This window comes from Anticarsia gemmatalis, chromosome 8, assembly GCF_050436995.1.
Source record: "Anticarsia gemmatalis isolate Benzon Research Colony breed Stoneville strain chromosome 8, ilAntGemm2 primary, whole genome shotgun sequence".
NCBI classification, from domain to species: domain Eukaryota; kingdom Metazoa; phylum Arthropoda; class Insecta; order Lepidoptera; family Erebidae; genus Anticarsia; species Anticarsia gemmatalis.
In genome coordinates this window covers 576,696-595,382 of record NC_134752.1, presented here as the reverse complement: position 1 = coordinate 595,382, position 18,687 = coordinate 576,696, and the positions used below count along the sequence as shown (strand labels likewise).

Sequence of the window (18,687 nt, the reverse complement as noted above, 5' to 3'; positions counted from 1 at the left end):
GTACTTGAAAGTCCGACAATCAGTCTTACCGAAGGGTATCGTGTTATAACCCAGGTAACTGGTTTTTGAAGGTCCGATAGGCAGTCGTTCCATGTAAAACACTGGTATACATAGTTTGGAAGTAAGGCTAGATTATGAATACGAATAAGTCTCAAATGACGCTATAAAATTCCCATTGCAATTCCCAATACAATGTTTTGTTGCATCGAACTCGTTGCTAGTGCAAGCTAACTATTGCGTTAGATATTGTTAATGGATTCTGTGAACGATTCCTAGAAACACAGAGTGTGCTAAAATAGGATCAATCATATTTATTATCACGGTCAATATTGGTTTTAGTCGTTTCGTTCAAAGTGCTCGTCTTTAAAACTTTTCGCCGAATAAAAAAAATATTTTTGTATGCTACTATTTATCGCAAATCTGCGTTTGTAGGTATACAAAACATGAGGAAAATTCTAGGAGGTGCTGTTTCTTTTAATTTATAAATAGGTATCTGTAAAAGACTGAAAAATATTTTTGATCGCTTCAATATAATCAATAACTCCGACTAAATCCCTAGAAAAAACATTATAATCACTTCAAACACATGAAATTTTTAACAATATAACAAGCAAAATAAAGTTGTTTAAAACTACAAACTAAAGTCCATTTGCCTCTCCAATTAGTCAAACAAAGAACTCTAAACTCTAAGGTCAGCGACGCACTAGTCAAATCGGCTATCGACCTATACAAAAGTCACAATTTGTCCTTCAATTGTCTAGAAACCGGCTTAAGACATATAAGAGAGCAAAATCATATTAATAATAAATAAAGTCATATGAAATACAGTATTAATACATCATCCGATTAGAACGTATTGAATGGGAATACACTATATTGGGAAAATTCCCATTAGCTTAGAAAAGTTTTTTTGTTATTACTTAGGATAAAGGTAAATACACTTAATAGCAAGATTATGTTTGATACGTTTATTAGGCGTTTATGGCGCAGTGGTTACATTGGTCACTACGACTTGTCATTGCGCGTGGATATTTATTTTAATATTTGGTTCCCACACAAAAAAATGTGGAATATCTAGTCTTACTTTGCAAAAATAGTTGAAAAAAATTAGAGGTTGGTTTTTCATAAGAAAAAAGTTAAATATCTAGTGTTACTTTGCAAAACTAGTTGGGAAAAGTGAGAGGTACTCAATTCGAAAAAAAATATCATTTTGCGTAGTATATTAGGTTATCCTCTTTCAACTTGCAACCAGTCGGCCAAGCCGTTAAACGAGTCCTGTGACAAAGATACGAAAAGAAAGATTAAATCTGAAGATTTCTGTTGAAAAACGAAAGATTTAATCTAAATGTGGTAGTGTATGTCCAATGTGTATTCACCATTAACGATAGCTTATAGAAAAACTAAAGAAAAGGTCAAAAAGTAATACGTTTACAATAATACAAGAGTTCCCAATAGGAAAACTTTCCCAATACGTCGTAGGACCAGAATAACGAGTACTTTGGACAAAAACAATAGGGATATTGGCAAAGTTCGCAATACAATTATATTATTACTTTGAGTATCTCTTAAAACTATTTGAATAGTTCCTTGTGAACTAACATTTACTCGTGGATCTACTTGCGAGAATAAACCATTTTTGTACATTATAGTTAATTTTAAGTCACAATTTCGACAAAGAAAACAATACACAAAATAAAATAATATCAGAAACCATTATTAAATAATTAATCACATAAGTATTTTGTCGCGATTGAGAATAAAACTAATTAATTTACTGCTTTGCTCTGGTATACTCTTGGAATGAGAGAGATGTAGCTTTGACTAAACCAAGATGACAAAGTTACTACCACGCGGACCCCATGTAAACCTTCAAAAACTGTTTAAAGAACTCCCAAGCATGCTAAGTTTCTTCACAAAGCCTCCCAACAGAAATAACTACCTACCTATACATAAAAAAGAGAACAAAAATCAAGCATCGCCAGCTAAATTGACATTCAGAAAAGACATCGGTTTTACAAAAATACTGTGTTAATTTGCTCGTCCAAACAAAAAACCAGTGAATTGGTATTGAAGGCAACTTTCGCAGTTCAAAAGCATAGAAATTTAAATTAAAATCGTTGAGATAAAAGAGATACAGATGTTTTAAACAGGCGAAGAGTTTTTCAATTGTAAAATTGATGTTCAGTTTCGAAATGATATTTTTTACAATCGTTTTCTAGAGCAAATATTTATCTGCATTTGTTTTGTGTGTTGGATTGTTAATAAAAAACGCATTCAATATTAGAGGCGCCACATAACATTATGTGTGTAAATGGTAGCTGAAGCGAAGTAATTATAAGATTTTCTGTGTAGGATCCTGGAATTCAACGTTCATTTGTATGCTAAATTTTAATATATTTTGGTCCCATCGTTACATTTTTTACAACACCACTTTTACTCACATCTTTTATGTATAAAAGACAGGTCTAAGTTTAGTAGTAGTAGTCAGGTAGTCTAGGTATAATATTTTAAACCTCTGCTAATGCAGAGATTTATGACACAGTTATATTCCGTCGTTCACAATGTTGGTCCCCTGTGATATGGGGCAAGCTTATTGCTGTATGCAGGACACGTTACCAAAGAGTTACTTTAAGTAATGGCAAATAGCACTTTGTCCAACGTACTTACTTACATACAATACTACTGCACGAAATAGTCACATTTTAAAATTATAAATACTAAGTTGGGACATTTTTCTAACCACATCTTATTGATGAAGATGCGAACTGTCTGATGGGTAGATGACTGGTTAGTTTGGACACCAAAATCCCTTCCTACCAGTAAATTTCTTCGCCTAACTCTGATTCCTTTCATTACAATTTTCACATAACCGAAGTCTATAATAAACAGTTAAATAACCAGTTATTTAAGACTGTTATTTGAGTTTCTCGTTATTCGTATTAATAGCTGCTATTAATTTGTTCGAGGAATGCTACTTATAGCCGTGTGACTGAAATATGTTTGTGATTGTGTCATGACCTCGTTCATTGTTAGTATTTTCTTTATTCGATAGAACTGTTGTATTAAGAAACTGACTGGACTGCCGAATATTATGAACACCAAATAATCCAGAAATCCAGAATATTAGGTCGGGGAAAAAGTCTTCTCGCATTGATAGTATGTATGAACTTGTAATAAAATCTCTTTGGCTTCAAGAATCACAAATGAGTACACGGTTCATTAGTTCCTGAGGTAACCAAATATCAAGCTTTTTTGTGTAGAGAAAGGATTTTAATTCAAGTTCATGCATACTATAATGCGAAAAGACTTTTTCCCCAACCTAATATTATCAAAGAATTAGTAGTTACTAATAAAAACTAAATACGAAAGTCTTGATATTTGTTACTCAATCACGTCAAAACTACAAAACGGATTTTGACAAAATTCAGTACTCCAGAAAATCTTTACGCTGGTGAAATTGCGTTCAGATGCAAGGAATATTTGTAAGGAAAATGCAGTGATCGGCGTTTCTAGTGTAAGTCAGAGCACTGATCAGTTTCTGTAACAACTCTATAGCCTAAACAGAATATTTTTTGAAGAAAATCGTTCTTGCAAAATACGCTAGATGTACCAAAGAGTCTTTGACAATGACATAATTTATCAACCAGAGACAAGGAATCATCCTTTCTAGGTAAGATGTACATTTCACCAGTACACACAATTCTTATGTTAACCCATCTTATTATTTATTTCTACACTATCAACTCGTAGGTAAACAAAGTTCTTTAATAACGTAGTTGTCGTTCAAAGCAATTGACAGGAATGCCCTCGTGGCATCAACTGTCGTACGATAAGAGAAGAAGGGGATCGTAATGGACCTATGTATAACGAGTATTGAGTGCATGTGTACTGAGTAACATTTACATAAAATAATAGCATCCTCAAGTCTTGCGATTTTCCAGGATATTGTATTCTGGGTCATATAACGATAAGCGTGTTTTTAAATCTAATATATAAAATTCTCGCGTCACAGTTTTCGTTACCGTACTCCTCCGAAACGGCTTGACCGATTCTCATGAAACTTTGTGAGCATATTGAGTAGTTCTGAGAATCGGCCAACACCTAGTTTTCATACCCCTAAGTGACACTTTTTTTTATGGCAAAACAACGTTTGTCTGGTCAGCTAATTGTGTATAAGTACATAAGTTTTTTTTTACTTCTTGATGGGATACAAAGCGCCCAACTGGTATTGTGTGAAGGAATCGAGCCTCGCTCATTTCGGAAAAGAGACTCCTTGCAGCAGTGGGATAGTAATGGGTTATATTTTTTCTTCCAAGTATATTTATAACATTTTTTCTCATGAATGACTCGAAATTAATTTAAATTTGTTTATTTTTAATTATTAAAAATATAATGTAACGTAAAAATTAATAAGGTATATGTAGCTACCGTTCTCTGGTTCCATACTTCTATTCTCCCTTTTCAAATAGATTACTGACAACTTGAATAACTAAAACGAACGCAAAACATTTCTTAGAAGCGTTTTTAAAACACTTTTTCCAAAGCATCAGCTTTCGAATTTGAATTTATAAATCAAGTGAACTAAAGCCGGCTGAATAAACATCGTTTCAGTTATTCAATATACGTAATACAGTTTGTTCACGTCATCTCAGTTTGTCAGCTCCCGGGAGATACTTGTTTTCAAAGATGAAAGTGTGACTCGGAATTCTGAGATAAATATACGAATTTTGGAAATATACGTGTGGTTTGGAAATATTGGGAGGTTGAGGCGTATTTTTGGGCTGCTGTTTGTTTCTGTTTTGAACCGATTTTTAAAAAAAGGTTTTGTTTCGATAGTTGCTTTGCATTTTTCTATTGGTGATCCGATTTAAATGTTTGTATGTTATTCTTGACAAAATGTGTAGTAAGAGGTTTATCCTAACAGTTGCAGTTTTTATTTCTAACTAGCTATCCCGCACATATTCCGTGAACATTTCAACACTTCGGGATTAAATTTTTGGAAATGTCCTAGCATAATTTCGTTTAAGTTGGTACTGCGGTATAGTCATAACAGTCCATGAGATAAACCGCATTTATTACCTAAAATATTACCATACCATGGGTGGGTCTTTAATAATATCAACAGAAATCCTAAGGCTACTCTTTACGAATACACAAACTCACAAATTTCTTCATAATATAGTATACAAATACATACAGATAATATCGTGTTCACTTAATCATGCTCACCTCGTTTCACTGGTATTAACACGCTCAGAATATGACAGGCAGTCAGGCAGGCAGGCAGGCAGCTATAAATATGCCAATAGTTCAAACAGACGTGAGTGGAAGCAGCTCACGTTTTCCTATTACTCACTCTACTTCCTTTTGTAAACTAGTAAGATTATTTCAAGTACAGTCGACCGGAATATCTATACTAATATTATAAAGCTGAAGAGTTTGTTTGTTTGTTTGTTTGAACTCGCTAATCTCAGGAACTACTGGTTCGAATTGAAAAAATATTTTTGTATTGAATAGACCATTTATCGAGGAAGGCTATAGGCTATATATCATCACGCTACGGCCAATAGGAGCAGAGTAACGGTAAAAAATGTTACAAAAACGGGGAAAATTTTGATCCATTCTCTCTTATGTGACGCAAGCGAAGTTGCGCGGGTCAGCTAGTACTGTGATATCTTTTGAATTAACAAATATTACGTATCTTCGGCGGCGCCCATAGCCAGTTGCGCTCACTGGTCGGTAAACGATCTGTGAGTTAAGTAACCCTTGGCGCGGTCATTCCATAGATGGGTGACCGCATAGGGGTATTTGAGTTGGGCGTCTCCGTGCATGTAAGAAGTCGGTCCCGGCTGTTGTCTACTAAGATAACAGTCGTTAAGCTTTGTCAAAGGCCTGCGGGCGGCTTGAATAACTTTGACACTAGGTTGACCACTAACTATACGACAAACAAACAACATACAACCGGTCCTGTTTGCAGGCTGTCAGTCAGTCTTGCAATTATGGTTGTGACATTACTTCGTGATGTGTGTGACCACAATATTCGATGGCCCACCCACTGTAAAATATACGAATTAAATAATAAACTTTAAACTATCTCAGTCGATTTTCAATCTAGAAATTATTATTTCCCATTTTTTAGAAGACATTCTAATGATACCGAGGTCATAAACAGATTGCTTTGCTATCATAGTAAGTACAGTCAAGAAAACTAATGTAGTTAATAAATTAAACTGTTAATCTACAAACAAGAAAATCAAAGGCTTTCCAATTATCAAGCGATACTTTTTGCATTACTGCTTATTTTGCCGTCAACTGTACCAGTATAATATTGTCTTAAGATAGTAGTAATATTTCAGTGAGAATTCCGAATCGATATACGGGCGGCAGGATCAAAGTCAAAGGCGGCTTTGAAGGTATGAATCCATCTATATAGACTAGTAGAGATATATAGAAATACTAGATACAGGAGATATAGATCTATACTAATATTATAAAGCTGAAGAGTTTGTTTGTTTGTTTGTTTGTTTGTTTGTTTGAACGCGCTAATCTTAGGAACTACGGGTCCGATTAGAAAAATTCTTTCAATGTTAGATAGTCCATTTATCGAGGAAGGTTATAGGCTATATATCATTACGCTACGACCAATAGGAGCAGAGTAGCAATAAAAAATGTTACAAAAACGGGGAAAATTTTTACCCATTCTCTTTTACGTGTCGCAGGCGAAGTTGCGCGGGTCAGCCAGTAAAATATACTAAGGAATGATAAAAGGCTATTTTAAGTTTTGTTGTGAAGGTAGACGAAACGATAAGCCCGGATTATCTCTTCCCAATAAGTATTGGTTAACTTATCAATGGGTTTATTGCGTATCTGTTGGAATCAAACCCACGACCTCCCGGCGCAATGGTAGCGACGTGGCCACCTAAACCACTGCGCCGCGGAGGCAGTCATATCTTGCACATATCAAAAAATTACATAGTCCCATTATAGCTCCTTGTCGAAGAGATTCATAACGGCGTTTTTCAATACACACATAACTTTGATAATTAATTGGTGTGTATCTTTGGGTTCCAACCCTCGACCCATTGCGTGGGAAGCTAATAATTACTTACTAATTAATAATATTGAACGTTTACTACTCTACTAGTACTGTTCTATTATTATATTATTTTGTAATAAATAAATCAATATAACTCATTACTGTCCCACTGCTATTGAAGGGTCTCCTCCAGTAATGAGGGAGAGAATAGGCCTTGAGCCCACCACGCTGGCCAATTGCGGGTTGGGAACTTCACAATCCTTCAAGAACTGCATTTTTTTAACCCTTTACTATCCCACTGCAGCGCAAGGGTCTCCTCCCGAACAAGGGAGGGGTTAGGCCTTGAGTCTGCCACACTAGCCAATTGGGAGTTGGGAACGCAATCCTTCAAGAACTGTTCTCAAGAACTCTCAGGCATGCAAAGTTGAAACAAGTGATAATTATATCTAATACACATATAATTTCGAAAAGTCATTTGTATGCTGCCTCGTGTTCGAACCTGCAACCAGTGGGAGGTGCCAACTTATACCACATGCTATCACTGTTCTATAAAAAAATACAGCCTGTGCCAGTCAATGCAGCCTGAGATTGTTATATACATTGAAACTTTAAAAACTGCTATGTACGAACGTTGAAAAAAATGCATGGTAGAGAGAATTTCCTGTAAATATCATACAAAAAATGTGCCTATCATAAAATAGAATATTAATCCACCATCCAATTTCAGCAGACAGAACATTTAATTTCCACTTCTCTCGTATTCGCTGCAAGCTTAAGGTCTCAGGTTAAGCCTTTAATCGTGACTGACGTATGGTGACAAACGCTGGTCGTATCTCGCACCACCAACTCCGGGGAATAGTTGAACAGTTTAGGATTATTGCTGTTTAGTTGTATGTAGTAATTGTATCAAATCAATGTTTATCTTAAGGCCAATATATACTTACTTACGTATACTTTTTAAAGAAAACTCGCGCACTAGTTATTGCCCTTGTGTCGCGGGAACTTATGTGTAATGTCTTACAAAAATTGGACACAATATATAACCAGATCCGAAACAACTATTTGTGGATCGCACAACTATTTGTTCCGTGTGGGAATGGAATCCACGACCTTTCGACACACTGGTAGTGACGTAGCGACCACCTTAACAGCTACGCCGCGAAAGCCGTCAAAAAAAGATGATGATTATAAAAAGAAAAACAAATCTTAATAAAATTATTCTACTAGATGAACGAAAATACAAAAAATAATAATCCCTATTCTATTTTTAATACAAATATCAAAAAGTACAAAGTATTTTTTTCACTTTTGTTTTACAAAGTTCAAACAAGACAAAGGAACAATTCGCTATTTATTCTAACAATTGTCCGGCAAAGGGTGATAGAGTTCTTTTAAATATATCGTACTAAAAGCTTAAAGAAATACTACTCTTAGGAAGATTACATTACTTGCGCTACAACCTACGCGATAAGGTCTTAGCTTGTTGCACTTTACTTTTTTCTGCCGTCGGTACTACAGACTAGTAAGCCTTTGACGTTCAAAATTACATTAATAAAAATCTTGCGAAATACGCTAAAGCGATCAGTTTTTCATACAAAATGGGAAGACAGTGGTAAGAAAATTGCCCTTTTTTAACTAGTGAACAGTAAGAAAACTTTGCTGCATCTTTGGACAACTCACACACGGTCATTTGATTGCAAACTAAGCAGAGCTAGCGTTTGACTGCCTCTGTGGCGCAGAGGTTTAGGTCGCCACGCTATTACTATTGCATCGGGAGGTCGTGGGTTCGTTTCCCACACGGAACAATTATTTGTGCGATTCACAAATAATTGTTCCGTGTGATTTACGTTGATTCGGGTCTTGTCGTGCTTTGTGTCCGTTGTTCGTACGTTTGTAAAAGTCCCCGCGACTTAAGAGCAATTCTTAATGTGGGAGTTGTCTTTAAAAAAAAAGGATTATTATGTGTCCTGGAAATACGTTTTTTAAACGTGTATACTCCAGACGTCCTCGTTCCGATCGAGAGTACGATATATTATTGGGTATAGCTCTCAACCGAGAGAGTATACTATATTCTTTTATGTATCTTCCTAGGTTTAGGTCTTTTATCGTGCACGGTAGAAAAGATAAAGTGGTTTACGCTTAATAAAATATTATGTTTAAAACAAGATAGGAATAACAACGCGAAAATCTTGGAGCTTAAGAAAGATTTTTAAAATATATTTTTACACAGGGACATAGGTGCGATAGCTTATTTTAGGATGTATCCAATCGTAATATATAGAATTATAGATGCTAGCTATTTATTTAATATGATTATTTTTCGCAAAGTAATAATGAAACACGAATAAAATTTTTCGATAATTTTGGATGAGAAGCAGAAGAATGTACGCATAACTTTACATTTCTTGGTTATTCTTTGGGACATAAACTAATGTCTTAATAACTCCTCAATCATCTGCATTAGTTCAGCTGTTTAGACGTAATAACGTAACAAACTAACTAACGTATACTTTTGTTATATGTAAGGTATGTAATAACAAAGTATTTCATAAAAAATATCTATCTTTCCCGCAATACAAAACCTTTCATGCCCTATAAAATAGTTATTAGGTTTTTATTTCACACAATTTAGGATAAACGTAAAAAGGATTTTATTTTTTCGTTTATTGAGATTTTTTATACATCCTTTTATCACACGAGGACGCCAATATATAAAAGAAAATGAGGATCTATATTCATAATTGTTCTTTTTATTTCTCTTTTAACTTAATAAGTACGGTTTTCAAATGTATCTATAAATTTTAAAAAATAAATTTAACCCATTAATGTCCCACTGCTGGGCAAGGGTCTCCTCCCGTAATGAGGGAGGGGGTTAGGCCTTGAGTCCACCACGCTGGCCAAGTGCGGGTTGGGAACTTTGCATGCCCTCAATAAATTTTTAGGCATGCAAGGTTTCCTCACGATGTTTTCCTTCACCGTTGGAGCATGTGATAATTATTTCTAATACACACATAACTTCGAAAAGTCATTGGTGTGTTGCCTCGGGTTCGAACCTGCGACCACTGGCGTGGGAGGTGTCAACTTATACCACTCGGCTATCACTGCTATTTTCAAATGTACCTATAATTTAAAAATTACATTAAAAATATAAATACACTTCCTACCTCGCGGCTGTAGCGATAAAATAATTTATCAGATATTTTCTACACTATAAAGAATTTTGAAATAGCCCTATAGTATATAAACAAACAAATAATCAAATCTTTTTCTTTACAAATACTTACCCAACAACATTGAAAATGAACCAGCTGAATAATCTCCAAGAAAATCAAACAAACTCGCACGGCCCGGAATTCGAATTTACGACCCACAATCCGAACACCTAATTTATGATTACACCGCACTCAATAATGATAATGTACTGCTGAATATATTTTCCTATTACTGAATCTGCGAACATTCTGAAAGTAATTCAGGCAGATTTTATTCGATTTCTTTGGTTTTTATTTATTTAGTTACCTACTAGGTAACCCGCGCAGTTTCACTTATGTAGTTTTTGTTAAAGTTTAAGCTAATAACAGGTCGTTTTAAAAAATCCAACTACTAATTTCGTTCTTAAGAAAGCCTATAAAACTAACTGACAAACATATCAATCAACTTTTCCCGTATCTCACATTATATTTTTTTTCCAAAATCTATCCCTGACTCCTGAAATAAGAAATACACGTAGGCAGAGTCAGAGGGAAGCTATTTTATATCCAACAGTGACATAAGTACGATGTTATCTAAATGTTTTTTCTTAAACACTTCAATATATCACTAAGACACATTTTATTGTCAAACTAAAGCATTCCCCTGATGCCCAACAACACACATTTTACAACTTCGTTTTACTACTGGTACCAAAAAATTATTAATGTTTCTGTAGTTACGCACAATTTCGTATAATGGTTTTGGTCTAAGTTGTAGCGTAGATATCCTGAGTTTCAGTTTTCATAGGCAGGTTGGTCAAAGCCCTATTTTTAAATCGTCTTCTTCTTATCGTATGGTTAGTGGTCAACCTAGTGTCAAAGTCGTTCAAGCAACCTGAAGGGTCTTGAAGAAGGATCTATGAAACGACCGCGCCAAGGTTTGCTTAGGCCACAGATCGTTCACCGACCGATGAGCGCAACTGGCTGTTGAATGTTGCCAATAATTGTAGCTCAAAGTTTGTTAACTTAAAGTTTGGTATAAAACAATAACCTCATTAATATTGTGCATTATGAAACGTAGATATATTTCAAGCGCTTATTAAGTGACTATAAAAAGCTATGATTTTATTTTAATTGATTTTAAAAAGACCTAAATCTAAAATACATTTTTATTATCATTAATTTTACAAATGTTAGTACTATACGAGGTATGGAAAATATTTTAAGCACAAGCTGATCTCAAAGGATATAACAATAAAAATCGACACATAGCCATCAATCGAGATATATTTACGTGTACGCATCCATCAGAATGATCGTTAATGCGAGGGTATTATCGGCTCCACACATTGTTGAGAGCCTTCCATTACGTTTATAGCTCCGTTAAGGCTTTACTTTGATGTTTAACACTTGTTGGTACAATGATTAGTAAGATGGGCTAACTTTAGGAACTGAATACGATACTTGTAGGGAGGAGCTTAAATATTACAGGAGGAGCCCATAGCCAGTTGTGCTCACCGGTCGGTAAACGATCTGTGGGTTAAGCAACCGTTGGCGCGGTCATTCCATAGATGGGTGACCGCATAGTGGTATTTGAGCGGGGCGTCTCCGTGCTTCGGAGGGCACGTAAAAAGTCGGTCCCGGCTGTTATCTACTAAAGGTAACAGTCGTTAAGCCATGTCAAAGGCCTTCGGGCGGCTTGAACAACTTTGACACTAGGTTCACCACTAACCATACGATAAGATGAAGAAGAATATTACAGACAAACTTCCAGTTGCAGGATAAGGCAGAATCGAGAGTCAATGAAACGTGATCTTTGTTTTTTAGAAAACACAACTCTAGCACTAAGAATTGCTCTTGTGTCGCGGGACTTTTATAAACACACAAGCAACGGACACAAAGTACAACCAGACCCGAAACAACTATTTGCGTATCGTACAAATAATTGTCCCGTGAGGGAATCAAACCCGACGATCTCTGAACACAATGGTAGTGGCATAGCGACCATCTTAACCAATGCACAATGGAGTGGCCGTCTCGTATTTGGCTATAAAGATTCTATAAACTTTCCCTTTAGGTATACATAAATACACTATAAACCTATTTTAGTTAAAAAACTACTATAATATGTTTTCTCTTTTTGCTAAAGAGTGAAAGAAACAAAACTCTTTATAAGCCTTTCATAACTTCATATAGTTTTATGAATAAGAGGGTTTATCTTTAGTAAACACTAGCTGACTCGCGCAACTTCGCTTGCGTCACATAATAGAATGGGTCCAAATTCTCCGCGGTTTTGTAACATTTTTTACTGGTATTCTGCTCCTATTGGTCGTAGCGTGATGATTAACCTATAGCCTTCCTCGATAACTGGACTATCTAACACAGAAATAATATTTCAAATCGGACCAGTAGTTCCTGAGATTAGCGCGTTCAAACAAACAAACAAACTCTTCAGCTTTATAATATAAGTATAAGTATAGATAAGCAGTGTTATCTTACTACTATTACAAGTAGTCCAATATATCACGTCGGTACATTTTATTGTGGACCGAATCTGTCCCCAGACATCGTCCGCAAGTGGAACACATTTTATTTCCTCTTCAAATTTATTTACTTTTCCTTTTGGGGAATCTCTTTTGCTATTTTATTTTACTGTTTGTATCGTCCATTAAAAAATCTCGACATTATTATAAGGGATGCGTTATAATGTTTTTGTAATCCATAAAGTGGACGCCTTTGTAGTTTGACTACTTATAAATACGCAATTTTATCTGTATACCATAATGCTGTTACAATCAAATCTCTAGACCCATATTAAAATAAATATATGAAATCCTTTTCAAATTTTAGCTCAAGGAGTTCGTAAATTCAGAAATAATTACAATAACTAATATACGAACAGATTCAAACCCGAAACCTCTTACGTGATAGTAGCATATCCTGCTGACAGCGCCACAGTTACCATTACTTTACTTAGCATCTATCAGACACATTTTTCAAAACTTTGACACTGATCCTTTGGCTGTTTTAACAATAGCTTAATAGACAGTATGCGAAAAATAGGAAGCGTGCTTCGTAGGTTTTTTAACCCATTACTGTCCCACTGCTGGGCAAGGATTGAAAGGTCTCCTCCCGAACAAGGGAGGGGTAAGCCTTCAATCTACCACGCTGGCCAAGTGCCGGTTGGCCTCATGATATGTATTAAATACATTTTTTTTTCAAGGTTTTATCAGGAGATTTTCCCTCACTGTAAGAGCAAGTGATAATTATTTCTAATACACACATAACTTAGAAAAGTCATCGGTGTGTTGCATCCTGTTCGAACCATCGACCACTTGCGTGGGAGGTGGCAACTTATACCACTCGGCTATCACTGCTTGTATCACAGTACACATATGCAATAAAAAGAGAGAATAAAAAACAACACATTGCGAAGTACATCCACGTTTTCATCTCAAAAAAGATGAAAGATGAAACTTTAACTTTTAAATGAGAGCTTTAAGTATCAAAGCCGCGGGCACTCTTGTATGCATTATGAGAGACGCGGAACTTCGTGTTATGAGGGTAGATAGCTTTTTAAAAGACTCGCGTGTTTTATACAAGACTGAAGTTAAAGAAGAATATTCTCTTATATGTCGATAGTAAAAATTGTACTGTAGCGCGATTTAAATTATAGTGACCATCAATTTGATGTACACTAGTTGTCAATTGAGATAAGTGATGAGAATACAGTAGTGTGATTCTCTACCACTAGTAAATGCCACAATCAGTTACCTATCGAGAAATCTTGCATGAAAATCTGATCAGCGCCTCTAGTGGGCTTCATACGAACTGTTTTGGCAAAATATTTTAAATGTCATATCCGACTGCTGATCATAAGGTCACTGGTTCCTTACCCTGGTCAGGTAAAGTGCTATTGGTATTTTAAAGGTAGAATAGAATCTTAAAACCAAGTGATATTTACATACTATAGTATCGCGCCTTTTTCCCATAGAGGTAAGCAGAGACCAAAGAACGCCAGTTACAACGGTCCTTAGAAACTACCCTTGCCTCATGCACATCCATACATCTAATCAAACAAGACCGCCTAATTTTTCTTCAAGACACCGTCGCCGATGCGATTATGTACATGTCTTTCCAAAGCGCCCCCTCCCATAAAAAACCAAGGCAACATAAAATGTTAAACAACACGATACTTGTCTTGACATTGATGTCAAGTTGTGTTTCAGCAAATGTGCTAAATTGGATTGTCGTAAACTCTACTAAATTGGGTCTCTGTAAGCCGATAGATAAAGATCACGAGAAGATATTTGTTACCATGGCAACCGTTTGATCTGTGCACGTAAGGTTGCAATAAACTTTGCATTATAAGTTTGTGTTTTCGTTCTGGGAACAAATTGATGTTGATTATAAATATTATGTGCATCTTTTTGGCAGTTGAATCAAAGATTGGTGTACTACTATCAATAATGAAAAATGTATCTATGTTCGATGTTCGTCATAAAAAAAATGTTAGCAAAATAACTGCCCAAATTAATATTGAAATATAAAGAGAGAAAAAGTCCATTACGTAAAGAATTCAAAAAAATATTTTCAAGAAATTAAAGAGTTGTCCCCTTTTTATAATTTAAATTATAGACGAACATAAAGAAAATTTAATATTAGAAACAAATATTTTTAAAATTTCACTGTCACTAGCATTCGAACCATAATAGTACCTACTTAAATAAATAGGTACACCAAAATAAACTCTCCTTAATAAAACAAAAGACTTTTTCCCAAAAAATATCGAGAACATTCCTACCTTAAATCTGTATATATTTCACTTCAACCGGACCTGAAACAAAAGGGAAACAAATTAAATTACTGTATCCGAACCCTTTCGTAACACAATGCGATATTGTGACATATTGATATGTAGCTAGGTTCAACACGTGGCGACTCTCGTGTTTCAAATCATGGATAAATGATTCTGAACACATTTTTTGCATCACGCCTGTTACTATACCCATTAAATTCACATTCATAGATCACGGTATGACTTTTAAAGGTGCACACAGAGTTATGAAATATCCCTACGTATCGCTTTTTACGATTAGTCCCTGGTACCAGTCTATTAAATGTTGAATAATTATTTATTATAGTGTCAATTATAAGACCACTGTAGCACATTACTTGACCTTGACTATCTGGCTCCCGGGCCATAGAGCCAGTTAAAACCTTGAAACAATATACTTGATCACATAACACTTTCGTTATTTTGATTCTAATAATCGCGTATAAAAATATCCAACCATGTTGCAGTATAAACTTAGACAACGTAAGCTTGACAGACAGACAGACAGACAGAATAATATTCACGTTTATAATATACCTGTCCAAATATTCTGAGAGAAAGTTCTGAAACTCGTGCCGGAATGATAATATTACCTTTAGTTGTGAAGTCTTTGATGTATTATTATAATAAATTCACAAACGTATATAATATGAGCTGTGTGTTGGTATTGAGACTAGAAAATTTCCGGTAAAACGAAAAAATCTCATTGAGGTTTTATGAATGAGTACGGCTAAGAATCACCACATTACTAACGATTAAAAAGTAAATACATAATATATTTAAAAATATCTTACTGTCCTACTATTGGGTAAAAGTGGGCCAGAATGGAATGATGAAACGGTTAGGCCTTGAGTCCACCAGTGGCCAATATGGGGACAGAAAATCTACGCCATTTCTATGACCAACTTCCTTGCACAACTAGATTTTCTCAAAGAAAAAAAGTCTTCTACAAAAATAATACTTAGCATAGTTCTTTGTGTTTCAACGAGTGGGACGGGGAAGAACAAATTCTGAGCGTTCTTTGCAAATTCTTTGAGTAATGCTGTTTGGGGACTCTGCATACCTTCTAGAACTAAAACAGTCCCCAAGCCGCATTTGGCCAGCGCGGTGGACGTAGCCCGTCCCTTATTACAGGAAGAGGCCCTTGCCCAACAGTGGGAGTGTTAAATTCGTTTTATCTTTTACAACAATTTACACTTAACACAGTTCTTCCTGGTTTCACGTTGGGAATGCAAAAGAATCAAACCTTATTTTTCAAAAAAGCAAATGACTTCAAAACAATTAAAGTACCACCGTCTACCATTATATTTGAAGGTAAAATTCTTGGTATCAGAGCGATATCAGATAAGGCGGCCGTCAGATTGACGCGATACCTCGAGCCGCGTGAAACCAGATCAATTAAATGATTGCAGCCTTTTATTTTAGTGCTTTAATGGATTTTATTGCGATAACCAACTTTTAATTATATACTTTTATTCTTCTTCAGCAATTTCACTCTTAGCCACTGCCTTCGTGGCGCAGTGGTTTAGGTCGCCACGCCGCTACCATTGCATCGGGACGTGGTGTGTTCGGTTCCCACAAGAAACAATTATTTGTGCAATTCACAATTAATTTTTTCGGATCTGGTTGTACTTTATGTCCGTTGTTTTTAGTACCCGCGATATAAGAGCAATAAAACAGTCTTCAAAAGCTATGTGTTATATCACCAGAAATTCGAGAAGAAATAGATAGCTGGCTATTAAGAAAGTACATAATACACAATATAAAATATGGGCACAAAAGTTTTCAATAATCAGGGCCACTTAAATGAATATCATCAGCCCAGCCGCACATGATCACTTAATTTGAATCAAATTGTACCAAAAATCACTCATAAAATTGTTGATACAAATGTAACAATAATTTGCACCGAAACTTTGACCATTAATAAGTTTGAAGGGTATTCTTGAATACTACAGTCTTTTCTATTATAATCCTACAAAAACGGCTCACATTTTTCTAACAAAAACACCTATTGAAATCACATTTTTATTTGAAAACTTTTATCTAAAGTGTACGCGTAAATTCATGAACTTTTTAAAAAGTTTAATCGTGTTCTTTAATCGCTTGTTGGGCAGTGTGACCTCGCCCTATATTATTTTAAGGTGCTTACACACAGGTGGTTTTTTGATTACAAATTCTCAATTTTTGAGTTTAGTGATAGTGTGATACTAATTTCATAATATTTATTTGTTATACTCCCACGGCCTAACCAATGAACTCATTATGCTGCAGTCACACATATCAATCTAAAATAGGTTATGATTTTAAAATTCAACTCCTGAAGACATTTCCTGAAGACAAATCAAGATTTTCGCCGGAAATTATGCACGAAAACAATTGTAGGGCCAGTAGTCAAATTGACGACAGTTTTTAGTTTCAAAAATGAAACACAAAAAAAACTGAAATTACATGCAAACGGAGCAGTGGGGGCTAGCTTTGCAGACATTAACAATATTTAAAAATATTACAATGATTCACGATGTCTCAACTGTCATACTTAAAAGCATCAACATTACTACATTTAAAAACATTTTCCCAATACTCCAAAACGAGACGTCCACGAAGTTGTTATCGTTGCAACACAAAACTGAACTCCGGTAATGTGAGCGAGGCTTAAAGCTGTCAAACAGTCGGAACTCGACCCCACTCCGATTTCAGACGTCTCCGTTGATAAATAAAGTCTCTTTCCTTTGATCGACTCTAAAAAGATTTTAGGAAGCACTTTAATTAAATATTTTATTTGTTCTTGTTTTATGCGAAAATTGGGGACTGTTCTTGAACAGCCTTGATTGAGTTCTTTTATTCGTTTTAATGATGAATTAAAAAGTCGGATGGCTAAAATGGCGGCTTTTGATTAAAGAATTAATTCAAAAGTGAACTTAACTTGCTAAAAATTAAAACCAGTAACCGCCGCGGTAGTTTATCTATGTAGTAGCGTTTTTTATATGAGTTTAAGCGCTATTGAATAGATAAACTACCACTAAATGTACGCGATTAATTTCTAGCCACTTGGAAAAATTTAAGCCTTCAGGGTTAACCTCTACGATGATATCGTCTACATGACGTAGCACCAGAAAATCACCATCTACGGGTTTCAAGTTCTACGATAAGTGCTACGAAAAATTATAATTTATATTTTTTTCGTAGCCCTTATCCATATAATTATGTGGCAATTTTTACTTGATAGCTTCTTTCTGCTTCTCTGACCACTTTTCACATTTAATGTGACTTTCCATTTTTAGTAAATCTATACTAATATTATAATCTATACTAATATTATAAAGCTGAAGAGTTTGTTTGTTTGTTTGTTTGAACGCGCTAATCTCAGAAACTACTGGTCCGAATTGAAAAATTATTTCAGTGTTAGATAACCTATTCATCGAGGAAGGCTATAGGCTATATATCATCACGCTACGGTCATTGGGAGCGGAGTAGCAACGAAAAATGTTACAAAAACGGGGGAAATTTTGACCCATTCTCTTAGGTGACGCAAGCGAAGTTGCGCGGGTCAGCTAGTATCCCATAAACTAAGTAATAAACCATCGGTGTACCAAATGCCATCAGCATCAACCATCATTATT

The 18,687-nt window shown here is 35.3% G+C and overlaps 1 protein-coding gene across 2 annotated transcripts in view; it reads right to left on the bottom strand.

Annotated features, from left to right (window-relative positions):
* The window catches only part of AstA-R1 (allatostatin A receptor 1), a 209,858-nt gene that overhangs the window by 151,088 nt on the left and 40,083 nt on the right, over nt 1-18,687 (bottom strand). For both annotated transcript variants that reach the window (XM_076117527.1, XM_076117528.1), the window contains exon 2: nt 15,032-15,064. The gene's annotated coding sequence lies outside the window, so the exon portion shown is untranslated. The remainder of the gene's footprint in view (nt 1-15,031; nt 15,065-18,687) is intronic.